This window comes from Cygnus olor, chromosome 9 (assembly GCF_009769625.2).
Source record: "Cygnus olor isolate bCygOlo1 chromosome 9, bCygOlo1.pri.v2, whole genome shotgun sequence".
Lineage (NCBI taxonomy): Eukaryota > Metazoa > Chordata > Aves > Anseriformes > Anatidae > Cygnus > Cygnus olor.
In genome coordinates, this window is record NC_049177.1 from 14063962 (window position 1) to 14087466 (window position 23505).

The following is a 23505-nucleotide window of genomic DNA, read 5'->3' on the forward strand; positions in this document are numbered from 1 at the left end:
GATGGTCTGTCATAAATGAATTACACCAGGAGCTGCAGCATTCATGAGAAGACACGAGTATCCAGGAAACACATGAATATCCAGAGCCTCAAATAAAACCCCAGAGAGCTAGCGACATGCAGCTTTGGGTGCTGTCAGCCTACACGCTACTTGTTCAGTCCATGCTCGCGTCCCAGTTGTACTTGCTGGTACAACCACAGCTGAAAACTGACAGCAACAGCCCCACTGTGCTGGGACCAGCCCTGCACAGACCCACAGTTTGGCCACTGGCCTGACGTGCCCTTTTCTGTTCTTGTTTTCTGTTGCTAGCCCCATTGCAGCCATCCTGCCCTGACAGCATCTTCGGGTTGTGTCACACAATGCTGGTGATTATTCTCTTGTCAGGCTGTGAAAAATGAACTCTAATGCCCTCTGGAGATCCCCCCTCCCTGCCACCCTAGAAAAGATGCTGTAGGAGGCAGATGTGCAAGAACAAGGTGGCGGGGAAGAGAGGAGGGCGCCTGAAAATACTGGATGAGTCCCCTGGGCTGAGCGTTATCTCCCGTTTCCTTTGAGAGCCCCCAAGAGACAGCCTTCCCAAAGCAACCTCTGAGGTGGCCTGTTCCGCTTTTGTCTCCTTCAGCAAAAAAATTTCTGCCCCAGCGGCTCCGAACAAGGCTTCCATTAACTCCGTCCCCGCGAGGGCAGCACGTTGGACAAAAAGCCCAACACTGCGTCCCAGCCCTCAGACAAGCCTGGAAACAAACGGTGCAGGAATTTGTCAGAATAGAATCACCCGCTTGGTGTCACCGCATACATTTACCTACCTCAGCGCCTATTCAGGGCCCTTCCAAAAGGGCAATATTAACAGAGAGGGATCGAACACCATTGCTATAGCAACATCACCGCAGAAAATTTACGGTTGCCCCAGCAAAGGGAAACCCTGTTTTCAGAGCCCTGCAAAGTCTAGGGAGCAGGCCTGATTTTAAAAACAATTCCCCTTCGACTTACTTTTGTTCCTTGCAATAAAACCATTTAAGCAACAACAGAGCAGCAACGTGAGAGGAAGGAGGGTGATGGGAGGATGCTTGGTGCAAAGGGGATGCAGCAGAGCTGTGACGTGCAGCGCTACAACACACACGATTGTCAACCAAGTAAATCACCAGCCTGCTGCAGAAAACTTACAGGCAAGGAGAACTTTCCTGGTGCTGTTACACTCACAGCAAATCTGAGGGCACAGAGGACAGCTGGATGTTGCACCTGAAAACTAGGAGAAAAAGCATAGATAGGAGTTCTGGTTTTCATTGAATCAACAATCACCCCTTTTTCCTCTAAAAAAAAAAAAAGAGTTCTTGAAATTAAATAAAGTGCTTTTAAGTTTGCAGCATAAGAAAGGCCAGAGTAGCAAAGAAAGCTGTTGGAGAGCAAGAACTGCAGGAGAAAAGTCGGATTCGTTGCAATGAGAACTACACAGTGTAGAGGATATGAAAGTAAATATCTAATATTTTTTAACTTTTTAAATCAAGAGGGCTGAACTGCTGTGTGTGGGGTAGAAACTGATGAGAATCTAGGTATGCCCCAAAGATAGAAAGCAAAGAAGTGGTCGTTCTGCCAGCAGTGGTACCTACCCTGTGAAGCCCTTCCCCAAAGAGAATGGATGCCTGGGCAAGTATTCAGAAGAGAGATCTGATCTCCTGAGACAGCAATCTAAGGAAACCCCTGGGTATGAAAACAGATGAGTTAAAAGGTGTAACAGTCCACAGAAGGAGAGTCACATGCACTCGTCCTCGTCTTGCTCTGCCCTAGACATCTGCTGCAGAGAGGACACTGGGCCTCCAGACTCCTGCTCTAACCCCACATGGCCATCCTCACGTAAGGACAGTATAATCAGAGATACATGTATAAATGGATTAATTTACCCAAACCAGTTGATGCTACGTGTCACCTATGGTCTTCCTGTGGAAGGGCAGGCGAGTGTGAGATTTTCTCTGCATATGCTACAGTACCTTGGCACCACAACAAATGGGAAGTGTATTTGCTGAGCTGGAGAAGACGGGCCTGGTTAAGAGCTATAGGCAGGTATGAATAGAAGGAGTTGGCTGCAAGTGACTGCAGGGGAAGGAGAACAATGCTGAGCAGTAATAGGGAACTAATGGAGCACCTCATCGACAAAATTTGGACAAGATTTCTTCAGTGTTATCACTGGCAACCTTAGTACGGAGGGTGGTCCTAAGAAAATCTGACAGGGAAAAAAAATCTGGGAGTACTGTCAAGAGGGAAAGGGACTACGATGAGACAGAAGTCATGAGAACCGGATGGTTACAAGGAGTGTAAGACAAAATTCATAACCATGTACGTAGGGAGCAGCAGAAGGAATTTCTGCAGACACCTGGGCACTTGGAAGGAAACAGAAGGATGTTCCTGGGTATATTACTCAGACACAGGCAGGCTGTGAACAAAGAAATGGAGATGAGAAAAGACATGACAGCTATCACTCTAGGAACTGAAATAACTTAGAGGCATGTAGTGCAAGAAACCAGAACCCCCATTTACAACCCTGCTGTGAGAATTGAGTCCAGCTGACTTGCTGACTGCAGCCAAATCTCAGCTCATCAGCTGAGCTCCCGAAGGGTGAGCTGCCTGCCCTCGTGCTGTGTACAGGGACCAGTAGGGAACCACAGAGGCCCTACACATCTGACATCAGCAGTCCCTCTTCTTCCCTGAAACTCCTCAGCTGGGAGAAAGGCGGCAATGTTTTCCACTCTCTGCAGTGCAGGGTTATTCAGAGAGTCCTCAAAGTCAAAGGGCAGCACAGATGTTTGGCTGCGTGCTGCTCTCTGTGCTGAGCCTGGACCACAGAGGGGTTAAACAGGGAGGAGGATGCTTTTTATGCCAGTGTCATGACCCAACCTTTAGCATCTGGTAATGCTTTCAATGCTGGAAAGCATTCCAAACACTTGGAAATTGGAGCCTCAGGTGCTGAACTTCTAAATTTAGTATGCAAGAAGCATTTCTAGAAGGCAGTTGGTCCAGCCGCCACAGAGACGCTTTCACTTCATGATTCTTGACAATTTACAGCACTGATCTGCATTAAAACCAAAGCAGAAAGCTTGAAATAGCCCCATAATTATGCTGCAGAGAAGCCTCGGATGACCTTCTATTAACACCTGCTCTGCACTAACTGCTGAGCATCAATTCACACCCAGCTACATGCCCAGCTTTTATCCATGTTTAACATGCCAGAGCACTGAGAACCCCGCAGCCACCCTGACTGCAGATTTGTCCACCTGCACACCAGTGCCCTAGCAAGCAAAAGCATCCTGAATGATGGGGAATGCTCAACAAGCCCTGCTAGAGGGGTGTTTGGGCGGACACCTAGAGGGAAGACCCTGAAGTGTGCATCTGAGCTGTGTCTTCACACAATGACTTTCTCCTGCTGAAGTAAAGACCTCCAGGTCTGGAACTATCCTAACATGCCCGGGGCTGCTTTGCCTGTCCAGCTGGAAAGTAAAGATGCTCTTCCACCAGGGGTCAAGCAAATGACTCTGCATGGCTACAGACACAGCCCTTCCTCCCTCATGGATTTGCAAAAAGAAGAGTTTTCAGAGCAGTGACTGCAGGGCAGTCACATGCACAGTCACCCTTCTGGGAATAACAGCACATTCACAGATCCAAAGAGCGTGGCCAAAGCCTCCAAAATTTCTGTAGGTCAAGCCAAAGACATATCCATGATCCCCACACACCACAGTCCCACTCAGGTTCTGGTGTCAAGCCCCCTTATATCTGTCATTTAAGGGACTGCCAACAGACTCCTGCTGTCCCTTCGTGCCTATGTCTGCAGGCCTGCTCGTTCTCCCAGGCTCAGGTCTCCATGTGTCCCTCTCTGGGGCCACTTACTCTCACAGTTACACAGGATTCCTCCCTTTACTTACTCCCCTGGCCTTCCCAGAGCTCCAGGCTCCCCTAGCTCCATGGCACTGGGCCCAGCAGCAAGCTCCTTGCCTGGAGCTCTGGGATCCCCCAGGAAGGAGAATGGAACAACAGCAAGCAGCCCCATCCGGAAACCTGCCAGATACTTTTACAGCTCAATATGGTCCTAAGACCTTGGTCTCTGTTTCTGCCCTGCCAGATTTACTGGATAACCTCTGCAAAGTGATTCCCTCAGTCCCAATGGTAAGAAATATTTAGAGGCTGATGCTGCATGTGATAAACAGCACAGCCCTTGGCAGCAGTAAGGCAGACCCTTCCCCTCAGCTGTGACCACAGCTTCTCCTTATTAAGCTCTTTACGTCATTAAGTGGCCCCACTGGGAGCAGCAGAAAGCACAACTGGGAACATTAATGAAGATCTACAGCATTACAAGAAAAAGCTCAATGAATCAATGCCTCGTGCCTTATTCCCATGGCCATGACCTGTCCCCATTAGTAACAGGAGAGGGTTTGAAACGGGAGAAACCTCCCCTTCTCCTCTTTCCCCCTCGAGAGGTTTGCACTGCTCAGCACTGATAGCCGCTTGCAGACCACAAAGGCGGATCTGGCTAACTTTGTGCCCTGGTGCACCCCCTGTGTCAGTCCTCACCCAAATGCTGCCCACACCAGCAGGTGGGAGCCATGCTGGCTGTGTCACACATCCCCTCTGCCAGCTAGCAGCAGCTGTTCCACTCCCAAAGCAACCCCCCCCCTTCTCTAGGGACAGAAGTGAGCCATCATGGGGCACCAGGGCTCAGAAGCGCAGCCAGCAAGAGAGATGAAGCAAAAAGGGAGGATTAGGAGACTTTAGGCTGCTTTAGGAAAACCCAAAAAGCATACATAAGACATCAACTTGCACAGATGAGAAACAGTCTTACCTACTGAAACGAAGATCTGAGGCACGTGTTCAAAGCGTACCAAAGGAACCCGGGTGCACGGCCAGGGGATTAGGAACGGGCTTTACACCTGCGCGCATTCACTCACAGCTGGATTCATGCGGCAGCCAAATAGCTCCAAGCAGCAGGAGGAGATGGTGAGGGAAGAGGCTGGGGCTGAAGCTGTTGTAAGATGAAGATAAAGACCCACATCATGCACAGCCACAAGCAGTTGTGCTCTGCAACTGCTGCAGGTATCCCACCCGCGGGTCCCTGTCCTAGTGCACAGCCTGAGGGACGGGAAACTGCTGGGGAGGTTCCTGCACCAGCACCCCGAGGGCAAGGGCTGGCTGTGGGAACAGACCTATGCTTTTCTGCACTGGGTCACACACCTTGGGGACATTTCAGTTTCCATCAGCAGGAATAAACGTTGGTGAAAAACAAAGAAACTTGACCAGATTTTCCCCATATTTCATGTAAATGCTGGGCAAATAAATCAGTGACCTTCAATCGCTCAGTTATGTTAAGTTTTATACTCAGGGTCATTCAGCCACAGGGTGGGGAGGTATACATGTGTACCTATCAATGGCACAAAAACAGCTCCAAGGCTGTCTTGCAGGGAATTACTGTACACAGGCCCTGTTTTTCCTCTGTTCTTCCTAGTACCCACTCTGATAGTAGTGGCAAGGACTATACAAAATAATGACGCTTTTTTTGCAATGGATTTCTGTGTAGGGATGAGTTCCCTCTCCAGCAATGACAGTATGAGAGCTCACGTGTTAATGAAGGACAGCACCAAGGGGGACAGAGCAGTAATAAGGCTTAGGCTAGAGGGTAGATCAAGGGAGCTGTGGAGCTTTAGGGCCTTCTAGTAGGTTTGGCAGGAATCTTTACGGCACACAGCAGAGGTCCCATGGCATTGATAATGATTCTTATACCAGTACTAATCAACCCCATCCGTAGTTCCCCAAGAGTCTACTCCTTGCAAAAAGGATTACCAATAACACTTGCCTGTGGCGTGGAAGAAATAAATCACAGATTTGAGATCCCTATGAATGTGTATGTTAGGCAGTAACAGCCATCGCCTCCTAGGCCTGTTATGCTTTTGATAGCCAAAAATAAGAAGGGGAGTTGGGCTATGGGGCAGCCTTGTAAGCCTGCCTACACCCCACAGCAAGGTAACAACGTACCCGTGAAAGCACTGACCACCTCCCGCCTTGCCTTCCTTAGCTGCAAACCACAGCTCCTGTTCTTTCCAAACCTTCTCCCTCACCAGCCTGTTGGTGCCCCTTACTTCTCCAGGCTTCTCCTCCGGGCTCCCACGGGTCACCAGCACCATGTAGTCAGCCTTGACACCGGCAGGATGTGCTCCTGCCACTTGACCCAATATTACTGACGTGGTGACTGTGTCTATTACTCACAAGAGAGTTTTGCCCAGGTATCCTGCTTGGTGACTTGCAGAGCCCGTCTCAGGGAGTTGGGAGGGGACTGCAGCTAGGGACTGCCGGGTACCACACAGACATTTATCCAAGCTTGCCTTGGTCTTGTCACCAGGCAAGTTTAACCTCGGAGATTTAACACCTTAGTGAGTGTCAGCATGACAGTACTTCTCCCTCAGAAGGAAAAGCCCAGAACAAGACAGTGTAAAGCAACCCTTTCCAGCAGCTCCCATGCCAGGAGGGCTGCAAATCCCCCTAGGAGGAGGCAACATAGCACGGACCTTTTCTGTCTTGGCCTCTGCTGAAAAGCACAATGAAAGAGCCAGTCAGCAACAGCACATGCCAAAATCTGCCTTTAATACCACTACAGTGACCGGCGTTGTTCCAGTGGTCACCCGCTCCCTTCACAAACACCTAGAGAACAAAGTGCGATACTGGGTGCAGGAGCCCAGTTCCAGCTCATGCTGCCTCATTATCTTCTCAGCCTTGTTTAGTCTTTGTCTCCAACGTAGATGGTAAACTTGCAGGGGCAGTGACCATGACTTAGTTCACTGAGTGCCAGACAACTGCTGGAGTTCAGTTAATGATGAGACAACTCCCATAGGTCCATTGTCTTAAATGGGAATTTTGGCTAAGTGAAGACTTCAGGGACTTACCCAATAATAAGTCAGTAATTCAGGATGCACTTAAAGACACATTCAATGTGCCTTTGCAGCAACATCCTTGGGAAGTGAGCATTTGTACTCCAGAGCACAACTGTGAGGAAGTCTAATATTAATTAGGAAGCAAACTCAAGGGCTCTGAATAGGTCCTCATAACAAAGGATCTTTTATTGAATAACTGTAGAGGAGTGCAATGCCAAAGTTTTCATGCCAAAGTAACAATAAATGAAGTGCAATTAATGCCTTTAAGGCCAGTCTGCAAATTCAATCTTAGTTTAAAGAAAATAAGAAACTTCTGAAAACATCTTTTAAAGACTATAAGAGGGGAAAAAAAAGAATGAATATAAACTTAAATAAAATACACAGGTTGATTCAACCTGTTTCAGCTGATAAACGGCACGGTACTTGTTCTGTGCCAAAGTGACACTTGACCTCTATATATCTTCTTAATGAAGTCAGCATAGAAAGACACCCAGTGAGCCTTTGTAACAGTGCAAGCAAGTTGCAAGCTGGGCTTCACTAATGGGAGCTGTCACTTGGTTTTTTCCAGGTCACAAACTAAGAAGAGCAATTAAATCAAATTGGAGGCTGCACAGATTGGAGCAAGCCTCAATAGACCAGGTACCTAAATCATTAAAGACATAGTTCTTTTCCATGATAAATTGTGGAGGAGAGTGAAACATGCTGCTGGTCATTAATCTAGGCTAATCAGCTTGAAAGCTGGGTTGTTTTATTTAGTAATTAACTGGTTATTTGAAAAAAAATGATACATGGCCTATAGAGCTGCCATCCAGCAGATAATAACACAGAGCAACAGGGAATCTCTTGCGGGCAATTCATGCCTTTTCAATTATAGCCATTGGCAAACTCTGAAAAATGGCTCTACGTTTGTATTGACATGTAGTAAAGAAACACACTCCAATGAACATAGCAGGCACCTTGTTGCATGCTGGTAATTGCTCTGGTCTACCCCTTACACAAACCTCCCTAAAGCAAACAAAACACTTTGGAGGTGTCCTTCTCACCTCGTGGATTTACAGTTAGCGCTTGTCATACCCTTCTGCTGGAACTGAGGAAGAAGAGCTCTGATGTGTAGGTGGTTAGGTCTGCAATAAGGGGGGCCCAGCATATTCTTTCATAGCTAGGGGCTGTCTCTCCTCACGCCAATGCACAGTAACCTGTCTGAACTGCTCCAGAAGTGCTCCAAGGGCTCCTCAACCAGCTGAGACTGCATGAAGTCTTACATAAAGAAGCAGAAACCTATTTCCTGGGGAACCCGCTGAGCAGGAACACCAGCTGATCAGTCTCTGCTGTCCCACATTTATTGATGGACGAAATACACAGGTCTGTCTGTCTATCTTTGTGCTGCAGCGAAATCAGAGTGAGGTCTCTTTGCAAGAACACACTGTAGGAATGGTGCAGTAAGCTTCTAACTGGGAAGAACTAACTGGTCCTACCTGCCCCATCAGTGAAAGGTCAGCATCGCCCAGACCTAGCCACAGTTTTGTTAGCATTTTTCTTTCTAAACACTCCAGTTATTTCGCACACGGGCACCTAACTCCTTTGCCCTAGACTTGCATACATAAATGAACAACTTTCTCTTGTTGACTGAGACAGATTTTTTTAGCCATGCCAACAATTGCTTCCAGGTGTCCACAGTAAGCCACTCAAATGCAGGGATCATGCAAGCAAAACCAAATTTTTGTCCTTTGTTAAAGACACCAGGGAAGTTACTTCTGCTGGAAAAAGGCTCTGGACAAATCTATAGAAGAAAACTCCATTATTAATACATAGACAACAACTCTGGCATAAGAAGTTCACAAGCCACATGTAGCTGGCAGACTACGCTGAAGCAGCATGTACACTTGCCCTGTTTTTCACTCTATCCTAGGTATGTGCTGCTGGCAACTGTTTGAGACAGGATACTGGGCTACCCGGACCACTGGTCTGATGCAGCATGACTGCTCTTTTGTTAGATGTGTTCTCTCTCTCAAGATTTAGAGGAAGAGAAAAGTACGACTGAAACAGCAGCAACAGGAAGGAAGGGCAGTACCATTATCAGGTGAGTAAGCACTGGAAGGGCAAATGGATGGCCGTGTTGCTCAGTCATTGTATCTAACAAACTGTACTTCAAAAATAATTGCTCTTTTGAAGAGTCTTTGATGGATATGTTGGAGGCAAGACGAGAAAAGAAAGCCTGTTCAATGGGGCAGGAAGCTGTATCCACCATGCAGAAGCAGCATCCACCACGCACACAAAGCTTACAAATACAGGCCGTACAGAGTTATTAAGCATGGTTGTGGGGTCAGGAGAGCCCCAGAGCCAGCAGCATCCCACAGTGCAAGCCAAGAAAGCTCCAGCAAGCTTAAAAAAGCACCCGCTAATGAAAAACTTTACCAGGAAAGCAGATCACATCAAGGCCACACAGAAGCCTCAGATCCTTTAAGCTGCGCTTTGAAGACCAGTGGTGACAGACCGACAGATAAAGGCAAGGTCACAGGCCATCGAGACCCCCTCCAACATACCATGCAGCTGAGTTAGAAAAAAGAAGAAAAATCATTGTTGCTATTTGACTAAACATTATAAACTAAAAATAGCTGAATATCTCTGATTAGGAGAATTCCTGGGGCTTACAATCCTTGCCACTTGGGGTCCAATTTTTCTCTCTTTTATTATGAGCATTAGGCTTTGGACAATACCAAGGCTACAGAGGGCATATGTTAAGTTAGTCTAAGCCTGCACCACGCGAACCTTTGCACCCTGTAGGCTACTTTGTTGAATATTTCTGTCTCCAAATGAGCTGTAAAGGGTGCAGTTGTTCTGGCAGCAGCCAGCTCAGCTCCCATTAACACGTTTCACGAGAGTAATTTTCAACAGTATTAATAATTGTCCTCATAAAAGTCCATGAGAGGAACTTAACGGACTAGACTGTTTTTATTTCCATGAAATTCCTTCTCTTTTAAAGGCTCTCCTTGCCTGGACTTAATATTTTCTACTTTCAGACCTCAACCAACTGTTTCCAGACATAAACTTTCTTGCTTCAACTGTGCTAATGCCAAATGAAAAGTAAAGTGATTTCAAGTTCTGCCAGACCCCGCAAGTTTGGTTGAAAAAAAAAAATCAAGGATGAAAGGGGTGCACCTGCCAGTCCCCCTCAGATGACCAGGGTGGTGCTCTGGGGAATCATTAGCTCTGAGCAAAGATTTTTATTTTGACTGCACCAAAAACCTCATCAGCAACTGAGAAGGCCCACTGCATGGTCTGTTCCACAAAGTATGGCAGCTGACCGGGTATGTCCACAACAGATATAAAGCCATGATCCAAATCCAGACCAGGATCTTAGGCCTGGGGTCAGGTAGGGGAGAGGCAGCAGGCAGAATTCCTGAGCTGCACTTGCACTTTTGGCTCATTCAGCCACTCTTTTATTTTCCATCAGCAAAGCAGCGTACCCTGTCTGCAGGTACAGAATGCTCTGATTATTGAAAAGCAACAGTACATTTAAGTATTATGGCTGAAGCTGGGAGAGTCTACGTAGAAAGCTATCTTCAGTAACTTCGCTTATGCAGAGAGGGAACAGAATTACTAGCCACTAAGTTCAACATTCAGTCATAAGTAACGCTCTGGGGAAACACATTCAATTCAAGACAGATTCTAATTCAGCTCATAAAAGCCAGAATGAGATCTCAGTGCTGGAAGCTACAGAACAAATCTGGCCAAAGCAGGGCGGTAACATTTATCAATGACAGTAATAAGCTTAACAAACTTACCCGTTGACAAGATCCATCACAGAGAGTTGTTATGAGAGTCCTCAATGATTCTTTCTTGCAGGTCTCTTAGCCCAGACAGAAGTTGGAAACTTGGTGCAAATGATCATAGTGGCACGTTCCGGTTTTTACCAGCTATAAATATCGAGCAGTAAGAATACTTGTAACAAACTGCATATAAGCAGGAAAGGGAATTTTATTTGTTCCTTGATGTCTCTAAATTGCCGAAGACAATCTATTATAAGAAAATAAAGAAGAAATCTAAGATGTAAAATACTTTTATTTGTGAAGTATGTATGTTACACTAGAAATTGGCCTTGTAAAAACAAACAAACAAGAAAAAGCACAAAATCTGGTATTAGCTCAAATACTTCATGCCAAAGACTGCTGAACTCCTTTCACTTCCAGTGTCAGTGGAAAAAAACAGCAGGAAAAACTTCATATAAATCAGAGGACCCGTACCCATGCCACACCAAGCAACCGTGAAAACCCGAGATCAGCGCTGACAGGACAAACCAAGATGACCATCAGCATGCATTATACCTCAGGATCTCTCCCCTGTAGACCAAAAAAAAAAAAACATCACCTCAGATGTATCTTAGACCTATCAGATATGTTTTCAGGTTATTACAAATGTAATCAATGTTTGCTGTCTTGAAAATGTTTGCTTGAAAAGTTACATGGCTGGCTGGCCAACCCTTTCCTCTTTATTGTCACCTTAAAAAAAAGTTTTGTGTGTGGGTGTTTGTCTAGACGGTCTTTTCTGAGTTAATCTTGCCTTGATTGTTCAGTACAGTAATTGCAAACAAACGGTACAACATTGTAGAATCACAGTGATGGCTGAGCAATGTGTAACTAATGGGAATGACCTTCTGGGGGACCCGAAAACCTGAATACTGGCAAAATCACTGAAAAGGAATTCTACAAGAGAGCAGGAATTCATGACATAGTTCTCCAAAAAGATTTTTGACAGAAGTCTTAGCACATCCCCTCAGTCCTCTACCACCTAATATGATGTGATGTGATTCCAAGGGAATCCTTTTGTCTCTTCACCCTAAATTAAGCCTTACATACAGGAAAGCTATTTCAAGAAGGGCTCAGAGCAAGTGGATTTCAGACACAGCATACTGCCACAGAGAGACATTTCCAGAGAAAAAGGCCATACCAAAGCACTGATTTTACAATTCTAATAAGTAAAAAAAGCCACCCTTGTATTTCTCATCAGCCACGTGGTTTTGTACAATTAAAACTCAATAGATTCTCCCAGGGCTTTGTTGGGGTCCGGAACAGCTCAAAGTGTTCAGCGTGGCATGCCATGCTTATTCTCTCTCTCTGCAGGTCTGTCTGCCCAAGACAGCTCCTTGCAAATGTGTTTCTCCCTAGTCACTGGAAAGAAGCTGTGCTTTTGCTCTGCTGCATTTGAGCAGTGTTTCTGGTGATGCCTAGGATCAGGTGTTGGTAGACTCCAGGAAATACTTAGTTCAGGTCATACGGAAGCCTTTGTTCAGTCAGTATTTCCTTAAAGCAGAAGGAAATTTTCACATTAACATTTATCATAAAATTATCACAATCAAGGAACCTGACAAATTCTGCAAAAACCTTTCTACCACGTACTTTGGAAGTCCATGAATGAACATTTTTGATAGAGAAAAGGTTTTGTTCAGGGTTTTATAGCTATTTCTCATTCTAAAAATCAACTGATTATTATTCTGAGGAACAAATTTGAAGCCAACAGCTTCTGAAGGACCAGAGATAATGGACTGATATTATTTAGTATGGATAGGCCCAGGTTGTAACATACATATTTGCAGTGCCTGAGGAGGCCACACACCAAACCTTTTAAACGAATAGCCTAATGTTTTAAATGGCAATATAAAGTGTTCTCCACTTTGTTTTATAACAGCACTCAGTTGACCCCAACTGTACAGGAATGGTAGTTTGTCACCGTGCAGAAAGTCCTAATCCAAAACCCAAACAGAGTGGTGGGCTGCTGCCAGGCTGATTGGCCTGTTGAGCTCCTACTAACAGGGAAGCTGGAAGATGCTGCCTCACCAAGAGTCCAACTTGCTCGTTAGGAGGCTGCCATTCCCTTGCTCACAGTAACTCACTGCTGTCCCCTACTGAAGTGACAGCCCGTCCTTTTCCCTGCCACTCCCTTCACCTGAAGGGCCCAAAAGCTCCAGCAGAACCTTTCTGGGAATTGTTTCCTTATCTTTAAGTTAATTGCAAGCCCCATTCTCTAGTGAACAGTGTATGGGGATACATGTCATCAAAAAGCAAAAATTGCATGAGTTGAGCTTTCTGTAAAGAACAGATAATGTCAGCCTTAAATATGAGAAAAAAACCCAACACCTGAACTGTATAGCTGCTGGGAAATAAGCTTCTGCTGTACACAATTTTGGTAGGCTTAGCCAGAGCAGCAGCCACTTCTGCTGTCCACATTTGCAGGTGGACACGAAAATACTGCAGCTTTACAAAATGGACAGGCTCTTTTCTCTCATAGGGCTGGTGGCTGCTTACTTCCTTTGTACACTTCACAGCTACTGATGGGAAAAAAAATAAGTTGCTTTTGCAAAAGCAAGAAAACTGGTCTTACTTCTCCCTCCTGGCTGTGATTTCAGTCAAGGCTGGCACAGTGAAAACCTTGTTCTCCCCTGGAAGTTCAAGACAGTTTTGTTTAGGGGAAATAGAGGCTTCAGCAGCTGCTTTATGGTAAAAAGAGCCTTATAGACAATAAGTGAATCATCCCCAAAAGCAGTCACTTGACATCAGTCACAAAAGCTTCCAGCCTCATGATCAACGAGCCTCTCTGAACTAATATAAGAAGAATTACGGTGGCATTTTCCTGAAGTGTGGAGCTTTGTCTCTCCTTTTTGCTGGGAACACAATTACAATCCCATCTCCCATAGCCCCCAGCTCTGTGAATAACCAGAGACAACCACAGACAAGTCTAGCAAAATGCAGACAGTAGATCATACAACTTGTCCCATCTCAGCACCTGGCTGGGAACAGCATGCTGGCCTCTTTCTTGTTCTTTGACCTTAGGCTTCTTTTTAGCTTGTGACTGCACTAACCTCAAAGGCAGAGCGCTGTTGTTTTTTTTTCTGAGACACAGAAGAAAAAGGAAACACCATTAATTCAACCCCAAAAGGCAGTAAGCAGCACAGGCCAACCTATCTGTGTCCCCACTAGGGTTATAAAAAGCTGTGGATTAATTTTTGAATCTATCTGTGGAGGGGACCAATCCTGCAAGCTGGTGGACATCTGTTGAGAGTAGCAGGATCCATCATCCACAAAGGCTCCCTTTCTTTGTAGATTCACCTCCTAACAGCATTTGGGTTAATGTTTCTTATGTAATATCTTAACGGCAGATGTACAGTAGACACTTGCCAAACAGATTCATTCTGATTAGGGTTCTCTGCCATTTTAGCTTGCAAACCATTGCATAAACAAACATTCCACACAGTTCACATACAAAATAAAAACTGTGGGTGAAAACAGAGGTGTGAAACAGAAGAAAGGTGGTTCTGCTTTAAATCCTCACCTTGGACCTAAACATGAAATAAATAATAAAGTTATAGCGAACAATATAGCACGGAAAGGTAGCACAGAAGAAAATCTGTTAATGACTCCATTCTCCTGGGGCATGCTACCATTGAATTGCATGCAGCTGAATTATTCTAGTCTGATCCAGAATGGTGACTCATGTTAGCAAACAAGTGAGCCAGAGATGCTAGTGAAGCGGAACGGAGAGACCCTGAAATGAAACTACGGGTGGCTGGAACTAACGTGACCCCGGACCTTCACAGAAGCAGGGCTAAAGTTTAATTTTTGAGAAGGTAAGTAGGAGGCAAGGAACAGTGCTCTGCTCAGGTAACAGGATGTGTGTGATGGAACCTCATGTCAGCTGCATTTCCTCTAATATGCTATTATGGAAAAGAAAGAACAGATAGTGTGTTTGTAACAAAGCATTTCCTTACCAGATAGACCAACATTAACTGTACTAATTCAGTGGTTTTTTTTTTCCCTTTTTTTTTTTCTTGCCAAGTATTTTTCTCCACTTTCAGGCTCTTGAAGCTTAGTCTGGACTCCTCAACGTAGACCTGCAATGTAATAAAGGAGTGTGGTAAGGATAGCATTCCAAACAGAAAAGAACTTCAACAACAGCTTTGCCATTGCCGTCCAACGTTTTCAGGAAGAGAGTGGCTTGTTTCATTATCAGTTTGAAGTAACCATGGCAGACACAGACTGTTTGGTTTCAGAGAGCAGGCACTAAGTTTATATTGTCAGAGCAAACACTTGCGACTCCAGATGACAACATCCCTTGTTGTTTACAGAGTGTGTTATATGCCAGAATCAGATGCAAAGATGCACTTCACAGTAACAAAAGAGGACAATGCCATTATCCTGCAATTGTCAACAGTGTTACAGTGCTGAAGACTTTAGTTCAATATTTGCCAAGCAGTAAAATGAGCAATGCCTGTCAATTTGTTGACCTAGATGCATCAGTTACTAGAAAAACTATATTGAGCAGGCAGCAGTTCAGTTTCAACTGCTGGGGACTCAAGTCCAACCACAAAAGCCAGTGCTATTGAGTTACATTCAGATTAACATCAACACTGTTGAAATCTTGTTCTGATGTTGTCATCAGGATACAACAAACAAGTGTCCTTATGCTTAGACACTTCCAAAATAAGTGTAACAACAATTTTGTCAGAGGCAGGCACTACTGCTCTTGCAGACTGAAATTTCAAGGGGGATTTAAAATGCTGTAAAGAAGCCTTCCTGGGAAGGCTGAAAACCTTACAAAAACGTTACCTTCACCTTAATGCAGCTTCATTGACAGATGTTCTGCAAGCTTCAGGCTACATCAGATGTTGGCACAACGGTATATTTGTACCAAACCATACTTTTTTTCAGTCATCTGTGTCTCAGCACAGCCAGAAAGGCTTCACCTGAGTATTCCTTCCAGGAAGCCTAATGAACCTGGGAAAGTGCTTGCACTTGCCTTACTCCAGAGGCAGATATATGGAGGATTAGTACTCCAGTTGTGCCCAGCCCTTGGTAAGTGGCACAGGTCCTAGACTGAAAGCAGCCTAAACGTCCCTCCCTTGCGTTCATCAGGACACCTCCCACTGTCATATCACTTTGTCACTTACCTGCTGCTGCAATCCATGGACAGGAGAATGAAAAGTTAGTAGAATGGGGTTGTGCTAGATCAAAGGACAGAGCAAACAGTACAGACCCAGTTTTGCAAAGAAAAAACAGGAAACAACACCAAATTAAATCAAAATCAAGCATGTTCTTCTCTGTTCAGTGCAGGCACTGATTCAGGCCTCAAAGGGCTGACAACACCCAGGCTTCATCTAAAGAGCTGACAGCCATCCCTCCCTCCCCCTGCTACACTGAGCATGCTACTTCGTGCCTGCAGGTGAAATCTGTCAGAACTGGGACAAGATCAGCATCCATGAGAATCCCTCTTAGCCCACACCACAGGGAAAGAGTGAGACAATTTTGCAAAGTCTTAATTTGTGAGAACTACTATTGACAGCATCTTTGTGTTTCGCTTGGGAGATGCAGTAAGAATACTTTGCCCACCTTGCCCAAGGAATCAACGTCCCATAGTAACCCCTGCCACTCACTCTCCTGTAGCAGTATGCTGCATCACATACTGTCACTGCATGGACTCTACATGCTGGGTGTTTACTGGCTAGTAAATACACTAAAACAGGCACGACAAATCCCTAGTGTATTAAGGGCTGTGTCCCACCAGTTGGCTTTATCCCATGCTTTCTTAAGACAATGCACATATGTCACAGAGATTCCTCTCCAGCTTATCCAAGCTCTAAGGCAGGCTTTTCTTTATGTTTTAAATGAGGCCTTGGATGCTAAGATACCATTCTGCTTTCTTAAGTAATGTCACAAGACTTCTGGTTCGGCCACACAGTTACTCTTTATAAATGAAAGGAAGAGTCCGTGCTTCTGCTTGGGACAAGCAGCAAAACCACTGCTATCTTCTTCACCCCCCTCCCTCACTTTTCCTCTATTCTTTATTTAAAAAATAAAATAAAAAAATCAGGAACTTAGTTCAGTCACTCTGGGAACCCAGCCTTTATGTACTGTTTACCAAAAGGATGAACTGGGGTAGGGGTAAGGGACAAATGTGTGCATTAGGTCTCACCTGCTGATTCTCAGGAATCATGAATATTCTTATAATCTCCATCTCTTGGCCCAACAGGCTACAAGTCTTTTCATCACGAAGCTCAATTGCAGTGAGGATCCAGGAGTTGTTTTAAGCTTCAGCAAGTGGTATAATATTCCCTTGTTTCCACATGAAAACAGCCTCTTGCCACCAACCCATCTCCAATGCTTTTTCTCTGCTACTCTTTATTAATAGCATTTGTCTTTCAGACTGGATTATACACTTATATAAATTCTGTTCTGGGTTATGCATAGACTAGGCAGAAAGTTAGAATTTCTGATGTAGCATGTTTCTTTTCATTGCATACGTAGTATATAAGTTGAGATATAGGTATATTCACAAAGTATGTGCTACACACTTGCAACTAAAACCAGGATGCCAGAAACTAAACTGAAAAGGGATGTGAACAGTAGCATGAATCACACTGTATACATTTTTCAAGCCAGGTGGCTCTACTGTGAAAATCTAATCTGACCTTCAGCACATCACAGGGCAGAGGATGTCACCTGGTGTGGGAGTAATTTACATGCCAATAGGACAGATGAGAACAGGGAAGAAAGTTGTGCGGGCAGGAAAAGCAAACAGGGTGGGTAAAAACCTGTAACAAAGCAGTGTACTGAGATAAACCTTCATAAGATAACCTATTGCTAGCTGCATTTCCATAAGCCCTGTTTAATTCTAATTTTCAGGCACTGGGCAATGGAAAATTATTTTCTTTTATTGAAAAGGGAAATGCTATCTTCTCCAGCTGAATGGATGGACCATGCATAAACTGACAGGAGGTTAAAAAAAAAGTATTTTTATTTATTTATTTATTTATTTTTACAGGGGATGTTCTTATTTTCCTTAGTGAAATAGTATCTGTTGGCAGCCAGTGAAACAAACATTTAATAGCTTAAAAAAGCTTCTGTGCAAAAAAGATCCAATTGATCAGACCAGCCATATTTGGCCATAATTGATCAGACCAGTCAAGACAAAAATCAGACTTTTTTCCACTGGTTAGAGCAGAGGTATTACATGATAAGAACAGAAGTGATGGCCTTCCTGGTTACTGGTGGAAGATCATTTTTTGATTTTAAGGGCTTTATACAGCCAATATTCATGCTGGCCTTGCTAGTGAGAAAGTAGACAAGGACTTGCACAAAGCTATGTATCATCAGCACTGGAGCCCTGTGAAAGTACAAACTCCTTTAGCAATGGGGGAGGGGGCAGGGAAGCTATTCTATTTGGCTGATATAATTAGTCTGTAATTAGTCCTTAACTACAAAGATAATTTGCACATGCAAATAACTTTCAGGTTAGGTGGGTTTGGGATTACAACTGTTAGATAAGCTCATCTCCCACCTGAGATACATAAACATGCCACAGAGGAGTCACAAATGAAGCATGAACAAAGAGTTTGTTTTGGGAATGCCCTGAATCTGTGCAGGACGTGGAATTTTGATTTCAAGAGTAACACTACTTGTATCATAAAATGTCATTATCATGAAGTTTTACAAGCACATGCAGAAAATCTGTTAATATGTACAGGAATCAATATGATAAACATCCCTTCTGTCTGTACACTCAAGCTACAGAACATCAACATAAAATCATTAACACATCTATGGTTTTAAGGCAATACCCTTACCTGGGATACGACCATCCTTTTTCATTCCCTTTATGTCTGTATTTTTCACATCAACTGTGAGACTAGACTAGCTGAAGTTCTAGCAGATTCGTTCCAATGTCTCATTTGGCTTGTGGGAGCCTTCTGTAAAGCATATGTGCAATATAAAGCGATGAGCTCAGATCATAAGCAGGCCTCTCATTATATTTCTGCTAGACTAGATAGATGGAGGTGGTTGTACATCTCCCAGTTTCCTCCCACAGATACATGCTGCTGTGGCAGCTGAAATTATCCAGAACATTTCTCTTCAGCAGAATACTTCTAAGAATACTGAGTGTGAAATAATGTAAATTGTTTCCTATTGTGGTTTAATCATGATTTCACACTTCAGATACTGTATACTTACTACTACATATACTTAAGACTTAAGGGTGTTAATGTTTTTGTGTTATATATAACATCTTCATAATATGTTACTTCAGAGGCAAAAAAGACCTTCCAAACATCTTCCAGCAATGACTGTGCAGAGGGCAAACTCCCAACTATGAAGGACAGCTATGATAATATTCCCACCTCATGTTCTCCTGGTGGTCACATTCCTCTATTCTTCCTTCCACAAAAGTATCTTTAAGGATGCACAGTGCTGGCAAATCTGGCATTAGAAGATTCACGGCTTCTCAAATTCAGTCCTAGTATGTGGGAAACCATTGCTTTCCTTACCATGAAACACACGATCCAAGATCAATCCCTAAGCAAACCATCACAACTCCGTTCAAAGCTAAGAACTACCTTGCCAATTTCAGACACTGATCTGAAATGCCCCTTTGCAAGCCACTGTTCAGTGTACGCTGTACTCAGCTTGTATCTCAGCCTCAACAACTTCTTCCCGACTAAAACAAGTTAACACTGGGCTGTTCAAAGCTTGTTCTTTGTTTGCTTCTTGCATGCTCTTAAGACGGATGTTTCAAGGCATAAAACAGGATATAAACACACATGCATTGGGGAAAAAAAAAGAAAAAAGGTGTCCAGGTGTTTAAGCAATGCCAAACATTAAAGAATTCCAATTCACAGTTTCCTCTAATGTGGCAATTCCAAGGGACCAAGCGTGTCAGGACATGTATCCAGAACACTTTCTGCTCGGGTGAGTTCAGACAAGGTCTGCATTAACTCCCCAACCTGCAAGAAAATTATTTGAAACAAAAGGTTCAGATATGTCCCCTTCCCTCCAACAAGCCTGGAAACAAATGGTACAGGAATGAGGTCAGAAAGGAATCATCCGCCTACCATACCGCTGAATTCATTTACCTACCTCAGAGCCCATTCAAGGGAAAGGGTGGGATGGGGAACAAGGGATGATATAAAGCAGAATGAAGCTCTGGGGTCGCTTGCTACATTACAAGATTTGACAGGCCTTTGCCAGCCCTCAGCTTCTTTGTGTCTTTCACATAATAGAGAAACACAAACTGAGCAGCCTGTGATCTGGGGGTTGCACTATTAGACGGAGTAAACCCTTTGCAAATGCTAATAGTATTGTAGCATCCTGTCAGGCAGCAACACAAAAAAGGATGTTGATTTTCACATGAACCAGAACAGGCTCATTGAACGGAAGGTTGCAATGAATGTTCCATCTCTAAACATCAAAAGTCATAGGCAATTGGCTTGTGGAGATGAAGCAAAACACTGCTTTGAATGCTCTTGAACATACAGGGCATACTGTTAGCTTGACACCTGTTTTGTAAGGCTAGAAAAGAGATAACGCTTTCTTGAAATGGAAGTGAAAATGATCTCTGGTTATGATTTTATGATTCTAGAGCTGAAGAGGCTTACGTTATCTACTGTATTCTATTCTACGTGCTGTATTTTAGCTATTTCTTTTATAAAGTACTCTTTTAATTGAAACTTCAAATATTTACCTGCATTAGGAATGGTTTAATCCAAGACGTTAATAAATGCACCACTCTGATTAACCTTCAAGAGGCTCATTGTCATTCTTGGGGTGAAAAACTTGAACAAAGTTCATCTTGTTGGTTGTCATTATCAAGGATAGGATAGAAATCCATTTTTGAGTCAGAAAGTGACATTAACACACACAATAGGATGCACTGCTCCTGAAACTGTCTTACAACCTACAGACTTCCAGCAGCAGCAGCAAGAAAAAGACTTCTATCAGTGTTCTGTAACACAAACAAACCATTTGTATCTATGCATAGTAAACAACTTTTCAGCAGAAGTGTCTAGAAATAATTCTGGAACTGGTTCTAGAAGTGCACCAACAGAACTGATTCCAGAATAAATCCCACAGCCAACTGCAGGCTCGTTTCTGGATTCAGCTCAAGAACCATGCCTGGATCCCCCACTGAGAGTTGATTCAAAAACACTGCTACAATATCTGCCAGACTCAACTCTCAACCTTCTTGCTAGAATCACTTCTAGAGCCACTTCTGGAAACGTTTCCCAGCTAACTTCTGATGCCAACCCAGGAAGTTTGCCTAGAGTAAATTCCAGAAATGGTTCTCAAACTGTTTCTGAGGTTGACTCTGCAGTTGTTTCAAGAGCTATTCCAGAAGTACTGTCAAGTACTATTTCTTGAATCAATTCTATAGTCAAATTAATGTCACACCCATAATTTTACCATTCATTTACAGAATGACAGCTTGGATATTTTCACTTTCTGACGTGCTGCAGCACAGAGGTGATGGCAGATGTCAACAAGATTTGTGTGCACAGAAATTTTTTTTTTTTTTTTTTTTACATTCCAGCACACAGCATAAATAATTGTTACAATTTCTGTATCCTTTCAGCTTCTTCCCTTTGTTTCTGTATATATATTTTATACCTTTTTATATACTTAAATATTGAACTACAGCCTTGTTCTATAAAAATAATTATGCGATAACAGGCATATAGAGCAAATAGCAGTTTTGACAAACCACATCTTTAAGAATTATCTATGTATAATGTATCTTGCAAGGGATTTACAATGCATTTTATTTATGTTGTTGAATAAAAACTAGCCAGTGGTTGATTGGGGTCTGTAAAGATTTCTGCAAGGGAAGATGGATTACTGAACTAATTACAAAATAGAACAAGATCCAATAGGTCTAAACTAAAATAAAAAATAAACAAGTACCTTGGAGATGGTAAGTCACTGCAAAGGCATCCTATCAAGGAAAGTGACAGAATCATTCAAGATTTAAGATTGCTCAAAATCTTTGTGTTAAGATTAAACTATTTTTTTTTCTTTAAGCCAATATTAAGCTCTACAGAAAAATAAATATATTTCCATTGTGTGGGTGATCAGAGAGTGTTCATAAAAGGACTTGTAGCCTGGAAATCAAGCTTCTAGAGTCATGTCTATACACGAGACAGCAATAACTGGAAAAGCAATAGTTCATGCTACCAGGGTAGTTTATATCAAACCTCTTCTTTCTCTCCAGGCTTTGGAAATATGCAGGTTTCTACTTCTCAGTCAATGGAGTTCTCTGGAGTCAATGGAACTGCATCCTGTGGAAGTGAAAACAAAAGGAAAATAGTAAGTTAGTTAGTAAATAGGAAGTTAGTTTATTAGCTGCCTTTTTTTTTTTTTTTTTTTTTTTTCAGATAGCCATACATACCAAGTTCTTGTGAGGTACCCCACTATCTGAGTAATCTTCATCAATGTGCATCCCCACTTCCATGTGAGGGAGTATGATTGGAACATTTCCTAAAACATCTCAAAAAACAGAAACACACCCCACATAGTCAAAGAAAATTTCTGCTGCAACAATGCGGAGATCATCACAGACCAGCAACACCTTCTCTGGCAAAAGGATCCTGCAAACATCTCCAGAACCAAATTCTACCAAGAAGGGAGAGCTTTAAATGACTCAAAGGGTCCTGGGTCAGATTTCTAGATTCCATATTTCAACGTTTCTCAACAGAAGCGATGAAATCTCTTGTGCCCTTTTAATATGACTGTTGGAGTTAAGTTTTAAGATACATGAAAATTCAGTGCTCTAAACCTTAGCTCTGGGAATACAAGATCAAAACTCAGTTTAGGTTCAAAACATACTCAGAAAAAATGATCCTTAATGTTGAAATAGAACATACTAGTAGGTTTGGAATAAGGGTTTTGATTGACATTTTCACCCTCTAACTTACTGCACTTACCAAATTTTTCGTATGTCTCATGGTCTGGTAACTTAGTATGAGGTTACTTGAAACCACTAAGAAGGAAGAATTCTGTTGACATGTGAAAAAGCACCATCCGTGCCCTTTTCTTGAAGAAATGACAGAAAAATATCCTTGGCCTTTAATATTTAAACCATGGCTCATAAACTCAGTTTATAGAAAATTGAAATATCTTACCATACCTACATGACATAAGTAACATGGTTTGGAAATGAAATATTCATTTATGTAATAATGATATTCACTTATATAATAATGATATCTGCACTCCTTGATGCCTCCCTCTCAAAACTTAGAAAACCACAGAAATTACAGATTAGTCTTTGCTACTTGTAACAGACAAATTGCTTTATGTAGACTACGATGGTAGTTTATGTAATATAGAAAAACATCCTGAATTTGAAAAATAAACAAGGAAGGTTTTTGTAGTTTTACTGGAAAATAATCTGACGTTAATTTTCCTAATTTCAGAACTGGTTTGTGTGGCTACAATGATTTTGCAAGACCCACAGTCTGGAATGACTTACATTTCTCTGTATCATATAAATCTTAAAAGACAGTTCAAATAATTGTGTTTGTTATCTAAAAATATGTGTAACAGCACATGCTTGTCATGCTGCTTAACATGATTACATTTAACTATTTATTACAATAATCCTTACAAAGAGTAATTTTAAAGTGTCTCGCTAATAGTGCTTACCAACTCTATTTTTAACTTTGTTAATTGATGTTAACTTACTAGATTTAAGCATAACTTATATCAAGGTTAGAGGAAGTAAAAAGTTATGGTAAAGTCCTATAAAAACATCATTAAATTACCTCCTCCTTATTTGCCAA